Source organism: Oryx dammah, unplaced genomic scaffold (genome assembly GCF_014754425.2).
Source record: "Oryx dammah isolate SB20612 unplaced genomic scaffold, SCBI_Odam_1.1 HiC_scaffold_2, whole genome shotgun sequence".
Lineage (NCBI taxonomy): Eukaryota > Metazoa > Chordata > Mammalia > Artiodactyla > Bovidae > Oryx > Oryx dammah.
The window spans coordinates 12,714,733-12,725,087 of record NW_024070186.1 but is presented as its reverse complement, the minus strand read 5'-3'; positions in this window follow the sequence as shown (position 1 = coordinate 12,725,087).

The following is a 10,355-nucleotide window of genomic DNA, read 5'->3' as shown; positions in this document are numbered from 1 at the left end:
ACGTGCCTCGTTCAGGTCCCGGAACCCCGCCCAGGAGCGCTTCCCCATTAAAAGCCTGTGAGACACTCTTTTGGTGTCCCGGTCGTCTTTTACCTAGCAGGTATGTCCCCGTATCAGCCACTCGAGACTCACTTTGTGGGTGGGGAAGGACTTCCCCCTACCTCTGAGTGGCGGGTGGGAAACAGGCCCAGACCCAGCTCTGACCTGGTGCCTAAAGGATGACCACACAGGGAGACAGAAGGCTCACACAAACCCACCGCACACACAAAGGGGAGTCTGGCCATCCCAGGCAGTGGAGACAGATCTGAGAAAGCCTCACCCCTCAGGCCCAGGCACACAGGGCCTGCCAGGGTTGACCTTGGGCCAAGACCAGAGAGCCCCACTTTCCTCCTGGCTCCAGCCTGGCCAGCATAGCTGCCTGAGCAGCATCAGTCTCCAGCAGGGAAAGGCAGACAGATGTAGAGGTCACTTCTGTGTGATAGGCATGCAGGGGCAGCTAAAGAATGTAGGACAGAGCAAAAATACTGTGTCCACAGCCCCTGTCCTAAGCATAAGATGCTGACAACCACACAAGTAATCTGAAGTCACTGGTACCTGGAAGGTCCTCAGAAAACACCAAAACCCAAGCCAAGGTCAACATCTGAGCAGGTTGATTCAAATGTCCCCACACACTGATGACCTGACACCTATTCCCAAGAAGAAACACAGTTTATGTCCATTTAAATTAATACATCTGAGGTTGACAAAACTTACTGCTAAGTCACTTCAGTTGTGTTCGACTCTGTGCGACACCATAGACGGCAGCCCATCAGGCTCCCCCGTCCCTGGAATTCTCCAGGCAAGAACACTGGAGTGGGTTGCCATTTCCTTCTCCAATACTTAGAAGACATTCAAAAAAGCAGTGAAAAATCAATTCATTGGCAAGAGACAAAGCAGTCAATACAACTAGACTCAAAGTGACCCAGATGCTGCAGTCGTGACACTGGAATTTAAAAATAAATGTGAATAATATGTTAAAGGGTTGAGTGTAAAACAAGGACGACACATGTGAACAGATGGGGGATTGCTGCAGAGAGATGGAATATAGAGGAAAGGGTCAAATGGAAAGTATAGAAATAAAAAGACAACATCAAAGGTGAATTCCTTCTGTGGGCTCTTGCGTAGACCTGACACAGTCAAGTGCAAAATTGATGAACTTGAAGATGGGGAACTGGAAACCACCATGTTCAAAAGCAAAGAGCAAGATGGTGGGGGTGGGGATCAAACAGAACATCACAGATTCTGGGACAATATCAAACTATCACTGATGCATGTAACTAGAGTCCAAAGAGAGAAAAGGCATAGAACTTATCTCTTCACAGAAGAAATATTTGAAGAAATCATATCTGAGAAATTTTCTAAAAGTGATGAAAGACATAAGCCTAAAAACACCAAAGCACCTCAAGTGGGATAAGGATCTTCTCCCAACCCCACCCCTAACAACAACAAAAAATGACCTGGACACATCATATTAAAATAGTGGCTGTCAAAAAACAAACAAAGAGGAAATGTTGAAAGCACTCATATGGGAAATACATGCCATGTACAGAAGAGTAAAAATAAGAATTACATCAGAGTTCTAATTAGAAATTCGACAATCCAAAAGGCAATGGAATGACATCTATAAAATACTAAAGGAAAAATCTGTCAGCCCACAAAACTGGGAAATATCTTTCAAAATTGAAAGTGAAATAAACACTCTCTTAGGTAAACAAAAAATGAGAGAGATCAGCAGATGATATGTGCTACAGGAAATATTAAGAAAATTTCTTCAGGTCAAGGAGTATGATAGCATAGAGAAACTCGGGCCTACACAAGGAAAAGAACGGCTCTAGAAATGATTTTCAACAGAAGATAAATATAAAAATCATTATTAGATAGTTGTCTAGAGCAAATATAGTAATAGTGCACTGTGGGATTCTTAATAAATGGAAAAGTAAAATATGACAATAACACAAAGGCTATGAAAGGGAAGTGGAAGTGCTGGGCTGTGGAGTCCTGACAGCGTGCATGCAATGGTAGAATACTGCCTGAAAGCAGACTGTGCTATGTTAAAGGTGTACAGGATAAACTCTAGGTCAAGCAGCTTCCAAAAGGTGTAGAAGTGATGAGCTAAAAGTAGAGATGAAATGGAATGACTAAATATATTAGACCTAAAAAGAAGGAAATGAGGGGAAAGAACGGATGGGACAAATCGAACACAACAAGCAAGATGGTATTCTACCTTTAAAAACAGTAAGGATTACATTAAATGCAAAATGTCTAAACGTCAAAATCAAAAGACAGAGATTTTCAAACTGTATCAAAAAGCAGTACCCAACCATAAGCTATCTATCCGCAATCCCACACAGGGCTCAGTTTCCTTCCTCTCAATGGTGTCCAGCTGGTCTGTCCTCTCCAGGGGCTACAGAGCCATGCAGGCAGGAGTCTGGGCACGCCACCCAGGGTTCTCCCCTCCTTCCCAACACCAGGTCCCCACACCGGCAGGCAGGATGCCCAAATCTCCCCACAGCAAGAGGCCCAGTGGGGACTTGAGCAGAAGGGCTGAGCAACATGCCCCAGCCCCATGCACAGCACGCACAGACGCCCCAGGGCATGTGAGTGCTGGTGCCTACCAGGGACACCCAGGGACTGGCAGGATGGGCACACCAGGACCCTGACTCCTCAGGCAGTTTGCCCACCTCAAACCACCAGTAGGGCCCAGTGGCCAGCATGGCACAAAGCCTGCCCAGCACAAGCCCTGCCCAGCACAAGCACGGCCACTCCTACCCTGGAGACTGCAGGCTGTCCTTGTTGGACTGGCTTCATGGGGCACCCGGCACGGGGACAGAAAAGTGTAAACAGGATCAGCAGCACAAAGAGGGCCCACGTTGCCGGGACACACGTCCCGGGTAACAAAGGCTGCTGGGGAGAGTCCCGCAGACCAGACCAGCAGCCCTACCACCATGTGCTGCATTGGCTCGGCCACCGGCTGTGGTGCCCTGGGCTGCGCCCCCATCTGCTGCCCGCCCCTGGTGTGTGGGGGTACCTGCGACCCCCCCGACCCCAGCGGGTCTCTGCTGTGCTGTCCCAGTGACTGCATGGTCACATCCTGCCAGCCGCTCTGCAACCCTCACTGCGCGTGCAGCCCCGCCTGCTGCATTCCTGTGACCTGCCAGACCACGGCGTGCCAGGTCCACTCCTGCGCCATCTGCTTCTGCGTGCCTGCCTTGCTCTGTATCCCCGCGGGCTGCTGATGCTACAGCGGGTGAAGCCGTGGCTCCTGATCCTGGAAGCTGAGCTGTCCATCAAAGGTCTTCACCCTCTGGTTCTGCCCTTCGTGGGAATAAGCTCTCCAGGCCCCCCACAACTGGCTGATCACCAAAGACCCTACCCACTCCTGCTGGGTTGCTGAACCAGGAGCCCATCCCACTGGCTGGTTAATAAACACATCCACCTAGCTCCCTCTCCTCAGAAATGGTCAGAAGCCCATGCCCCAGGACCAGGAGGGCAGTTTGTGTGTGCAAAGGGGCTGGGGGGCAGGGCTGGGGACTGGTCCGTCCTTGTGAGGATGTCCCGAGGGGTCCCAAGCTTGGTGCCCACCTCTGTCCTCCCTGCCCTCATGGTCCTGCCTGCAGCCTGCGAGGCCGGCCAAGTGCCACACTGCCCTTGGTCGCGAGCCAGGGGATGCTCGGCCACTCCCGTGAAGAGCCCTGACCGGGTGGTCTAGCACCAGGACAGAAGGGGGTGTGGTGACAGCCCAGCCAGGCTGCTCCCCCAGCCACCCGTTCCAGCCACTGCCTGGCCCTCAGCAGGGGGAAGCAGCACCTGTCTTCTGAGTACCTGGGGTACCTAGCCAGTGTGCTGGCCGCCATGATGCCTAGCCAAGGGAACTCCTTGGTCGTGGATGCTCAGGGATGGAGAGGAGCGGGGCTGTAGGCCCTGCCCTCACGTCCACCTCCACACCCGCTGAGGGGCCCAGGCGGGCAGCCTTGAGTCACTGCAGTAGAGTCCTGGCCATGGTGCGTGAGGCAACCCTCAGATGGCCACGCAGGTCAGGGTGAGTGTGGAGCAATGCCTGCGCTCCTGCCGGCCCCGCCATCTGCTGTCCTCCCCTCCCTCACGTGATGTGTGTAGCCTGGTGTGGTGGTCTGTGCGCGGGCTGGAAAAGAATTCCCAGATATGAGACAGATGAGAGGAGAATAGAGTTTATTAGAGTGGGAAACGCAGCTGAAACGGGGGGCCAGCTCAGCAGAGAGCCAACTTCGAAAGTGAAGACTTGATCAGCTAAAACATAATTCTGGCATTGCATTTAATGGCATGGACAATCGTCCTCACAAACCGCATAATCCTTTTTCCACTTGTAACTTCTCTTCAGACAATTTTAATTTAGCTTCATGTACCTTACAGTAGGCAGAGAGGAGGATCCAGCCTGCCACCCAGCACGGCACCTTTCTAAACTGGCGCTAGCCGCAAACATTCAATAACTTCTAAAGATTCAGTCCACTTTAATGTTAGGTTCCAGTTCTCACACAATCCAGTGAATATATCCCATTCATTAGCTAATAAGCAATACGGTCCCATCCAGGAATAAAAGCTTCATCCACTTTAAACTCTTTCTTCTTAAAGACTGGCATTTTGTTTCATGAATCCTGCTCACAGTGCCAATTCAATGTTTCACCTAAACTTTTAACTTTGGTTTCAGGTTCAAAGGATTCATTAACAAAAGAAATCACTCGTTATACACAAATAATATTTAGTAGAGAATTACCAATATTTAATAGAGGATTATCTAACTTACTTTCAATACACAAACATTAAAAGAACAGAGCAATCGAAACAGTAGAGGAAGGTTACCCACATACGTGACCTAATTGAGCCAACCAACATCCAGCCTCAAACAAACAGTGCTGGGAAGTCCCATGTAACAGCAATCTGGAGTCCCACTGGGGAAAAGGTCCTGGGCAGTGTGTCTGCTCCACAAGTGAGACTTCAAAATTGCAGTTTTGGGGATTCCCACTTATAATTCCAGGCCACAAACTGATATCATTGTCAGTTTGTGAGCAAATCGCAGCTCTGGTTTTATGTTAATCTTTTTTACAATGCTGTTTGTTTTATCTTGTGAGTCTTAGGATGTTGCTAAACCCCAAGTGTGGTTGGCCAGACCTCCTCCACAGGCTCAAGAATTCCAAGACCTGCTCCCTAAGTTATCTGTAGTGCCTCTCAGCTTTCACTTGTGAGCAGGCACATAGTCAGGGCAGTGTCCAGACAGGTCAGGAGCAAGGTTGGAGGCCTGCCTGCTCTCCTTTCTTGTCTCTGAAGCCCGGACAAGACCACTTCCATTTAATTCCCCTAATACCTAGGGGGCTTACCACGTGCCTGGCAGGGGTTATATCACATCTACAAGACACTGTTGCCTGGTAGCCACATGTCTGCCTATCACATCAGTGTTTCCATCTGTAAGGTGGGTCTTTACTGACTCAGGAGTGCTCCGTGAGACATGGTTTACAATGAGCTGCACCTGGCCCCAGCACACACCTCCCTGAGGCCCCCAGCCCACTGGGAAGCATTAACACAACTGAGAACCTGAGTGTGAGCTCACAGCCCCCAACCCAGTGCGTGTGGACACATGTCCACACACCAAGGCCGGCAGACACAACAGATGTCCCTAGAACTTCACGATGTGGGTTCTTATCCACAGACTTGTAAACAAGCGTGCTTTAACATCCAAGGAACTAAAAAATGGGATAAAAAAACATGAGAAAGGAATAAGATACTGTTTTTTAAAACAGATATATCTGAGAGAATCAAAGACAACTGCTAAAGCCAAAACATATAAAAATCATTGCAATGAAAGCCCGCAGCCTGGGCGGGATGGCAAGTTGGGGAGACCAGTGCACACGAACCAGACCCTGACCTAAAAAATTACACAAAACTAAGACATTTATCAAAAAAACGACAAGCAGCCAGCAGACCTGGGAGATAGAGAAGGGTCAGTACACGTCACATGGTTCTCCAGAGAGAAGCGGGGAGAAGCGACACTCAGGGACGGAGGCCAGATTCCAGAAATGAAAGCACACAGTTACGAAGAAATCCACATGGTGAAAACAGACAACACTCAGGTCAGTGAGCACCCACAGCACCAGAGAGATGGGCTGGGGCCTGGGGCCTTCGCTGCGGGGCCTGCACCTGGACAAACGTCATCTCCAGCTACAGATACCAAGAAACAAGAGGGACTAAAAGTAACTGCATGCGTGTGCAGTTGGGACAGATTGTGCACAAAAGATACAAAAAGACCAAAAACCCAACTGCCACTTCCAAGGTGTCAGGAGCAAAGGCAGGGTCCTGCCCACACCCCCTGCACACAATACCACGAAGAGGTGGGCAGACCACCCAGGACACCTCTCTGGCCTGACCCCTGGACCTGCCACCGCCCTCACCCATTTAAGGAACCAGCTCACACGCCTCCTCGGGGAGCAAGCAGGGCACCTGTCACTTGTTGTCCCCCGACCCCTTCCACTACAGCACAGCCCCAGTAAAGCCCCGCCTGAATTTCTCACCTGACCTCTCATCAATTCCTACTGACGGAGATGGCCCAGCACCTGGTTGGTCACAAAAGGAACAGGTTGGCCACAGAGGATAATGAAGAGGGGACTTCTCAGCAGTGACAGAACCTGGTGGATTCCAAGGAAGAAAGACAAAGCCTCCAACACAGAAAAGACACACCTCTTCTCAGAACACGGCAGAGTGAGCAGACCAACAGCATTCAAGGGTAATGTATTCAAAATTGAAATTTTTCAGTTACTTTTCTCTAGCTTCAGATGAATCTTACTGAAATGAGACTTTGTTAACTAATAGTTCGGGTACATTTTGTCTCAAAGAATTTCCAGTTTCATGAGGAAATGTCACAGTGGCCTACAAAAAATTGTGTGCAGTGTATAAATACATGTGAATCTTTTACATCCGTCAAAGAAGAATTTCAGCTAGATACCCCCTAAAATGGTATTTATCACAAGATGATACCCCGTTACAACAGGCCAGAAACTGACTTTACTGTCACTTTGAAACAAGGGACTGACATTTCCCTTTTGACTTTTTTCCTCTGTATGACATATTGAAAATATCTGTGCTGTTTTCTGAAGCTTGTCTATGAAAAGTATCATGAAAAAGTAGTTAAAATCATTCAATATATGCATAGCAAAATCAGGGGCAGAAATTAAACAGAAACAGTTATCCACAGAGACCAACAAGGTCAAAAGATGGTTCTCTGAAAAGGTAAGTGTTTGGCTTGTAGAACTGGCTGGCAGAATAAAACAGAAGGCACAATAAAGGCCCCTAGGAAACTGGGACTGAAAATTATGCCAGAACTACAAGAATAAGAAATATGTTTAAAATAATCATTGGCTATTTCAACAATTTTGTCCCAATAAATTCTCTAAAGATACTAAAACTTACTATGATGAATTTATTAGAAACGTAAATAACCTTTAGGCCCTAAAGAAACTGAACCAGGATTTAGAATCTACCTGCCAAGACCATACCAGAGATGGTCTAGGAATAAATGTCTCCAAAGTGACACAAAGTCACTTTGGATGGTAGAATATCATATAGCCCTGAACAGATGCCAAGAGCTGGCGTATCTGCAAGGATGAGTTACTCCAATGCAACGTGGAGGGGGAAAGCAAGTTACAAAAAGATACACAGCGTATGACATCTGATCTTTAAACAATACCAAGGATCTAATGTATTGTCTCAGGCCCTGGATGAAGAAACGCACTGGGGAGAGAAACCCCAAGTTCACATCGGGGTTCCTGGGGGGAGAGCCAGGGAAGGTGCTTCAAAGGCAGTAAAACCCGTTTCCTGGCTGCGGCTCTGCTGGCATCTTCATCTCGCCCACAGCCCACCCAGCAACAAAGCTACGGCCCCTGCCTTACCCCCCACACCATCCTCACCCTCTCAGTGAGCTTCACAGGAATTACCATAGGCTAGCTTAACCACCCGCAGAGCCAGTCCAGCACGTGTGTGTGCACATCTGTGTGTGTGTGTGCACGTGTGTGTGGCTGGAGTTGGTGAAGGCACGCACACACGAGCAGGGCACTTCTCGACAGACATGCTCAAGGGACACTGACACAAGGAAGAAAAGAGTGAAAATTTGCAGCATCTGTGGTAGGAGCACACACATGTGGTCCAGATGGAGATGGGCCAGAGGAACTGCCTGCAGTAACAGCCTGGAGCCAGGAGAGGGCGGCAGACGAAGGCGCCGAGACGGGGCTCCGCGGGGAAGGTGGGGCTCACATCTCCATCCCCGCGTGCACCCCTGAGACAGGAAACCCGGGGGCCATAGTTCTGAGTCTCCCTTTGTCACACAGGTTCTGAATCCGTTATCATAATCCCTCGTATGTTCTCACAGCTCTTTACCTTGGCTTTTCATTATATGAGGTTCTTACCATGTGGCCTGTTTGCTAACATTTTCTAAGACTCTGATGTGGCAAACATTATGCCCAAAGCTCACTTATGTTATCTTTAATCTCTTCTACAACTCTGCAAGGGAGCTCCCTTCTTGAGATGAGGGAAAAGCAGTTCAGAACCGATAAAGAACTTGCCCCAGCTAAGACTGAAGCCCACACTTGCCCACCTCCACAGGCCACACGAGCTCAGCCGTGCTATGAGCTCCACCAGCGGCCTGTAAAGTAAAGCCCAGACTAACCTGAAAGCAGAGAGCCGGTTCTGCTTCTGCAGGCAAGGCGGTCTGTGGAGGCCGCGATGGCCATCAGACCCGCGGTGCGCGGCGCACAGCAAGCCCGCAGTGTGGGGGGAGGGGGCGTGCGCCCCGTGCTGCCTGCGGATGCGTGCGTGAGTGTGCATGTGCACGTGTGTGCGTGCCCTACGCGTGTTTACGCTGCGTGTGGGCACGTGCGTCGGTGTATATGGAGAGTGGGAGCATTTACACGTGTGTTTGTGTGTGTGCGCTGCGTATGGCACCCCACTCCAGTACTCTTGCCTGGAAAATCCCATTTACAGAGGAGCCTGGTGGGCTACAGTCCATGGGGTCGCAAAGAGTCGGACACGACTGAGCGACTTCACTTCTGCTGCAGTGTAGCCTGTGGGTGTGCGCATGCATGTGAGAGTATAGGGCCAAGCTGACTGGTTCGATTTCTGGCTCAGTTTTACCCAAAGTCCTTGAAATGTAAACAATAGGAGTACGTTCCAGATCACCTGGATAGATCAGCTCTATCATCTGCCTCCAGGACATAAATTAAAAGGTTGGAAATCGGGCTGTCAGCAGTGAGACAGCCCCAAGAGGGACTGTGTCCTCTTGCCTATGGGCGGGATGGCCACCACCCTTAACAGGGAGCAAAGGAAGCTCAACACAGGGCAAGGCTCTCTCTACAATCGGAAACGAAGAAGAGGCCACAGCCAGTCACCATGGTGCTTGAGTGTCTCAAACCACACCCATCTCACCATCTTAGAAAAGCTCCCAGGAAAATCCATTACAAAATAAACCCCCAGAAACAAAAGGCATGGAATTTGAGGTTGCTTCAGAGCATGTGGCAGGGAGTCAATTTTCCTACACCTCCAGCTAGGTGAAGCTGCTCCTGCTGTGCATACCAGTTCCCTGCCTGGCACTATCCTTTAGGTCTGCCTCTACCCCGTGCTGTCATTCTCTCTGCTGAGCACCTTTCTCAGGGTAGAGCTTGGCTTGGCCTAAACAGAAAGGTCACAGATGCCAACAGGAGGAGAAGGAGCAAGGACAGTCCGCAGCCACGTCCTCCCACCCACTGCCCACTCGGCCCCTGCACGCCTGCCCTCCACTGGAGTAGGTCTAACCTGAAATAGTCCCACGAACATACAGCGGGGAGGTGTCTAGACTGATAAACCACATGGCATAGGCGTGTGGAGGAAACCTAGCTATGGAACAAAGAGTGAAAAAAGTAAGTTCCAGAAGATTACATTTGGGACAGCGCCCTTCCAACATCATGGGAAACCAGCAAATCAGAAATTCTACCTTTCAGGAATACAGAGATGTGGATCCAGTCTACGATGTTAAAGGTAATGGAATAATAACCATACGTTTCTAGCTGAAACGTACCCAGGAGGTTAGGGGTAAATTACTGATGTTCTACTTTCCATGTTAGGTAGGGCATTCATGAGGTTTATTATAAGAACCCATACTTGATCCTTAATTATCAATTTAAAATGGGTGATATGTGGGCCAGGGATGAAGTGAGACATGAGCCGCAAACTAGAGCAATCCTAATTCTGTGAAACTGACTCCAAATGAGTCAAAGCTGCCCCAGTGGACTGGACTCTGTGACGCAGGAAGCAGGATGTCTTCC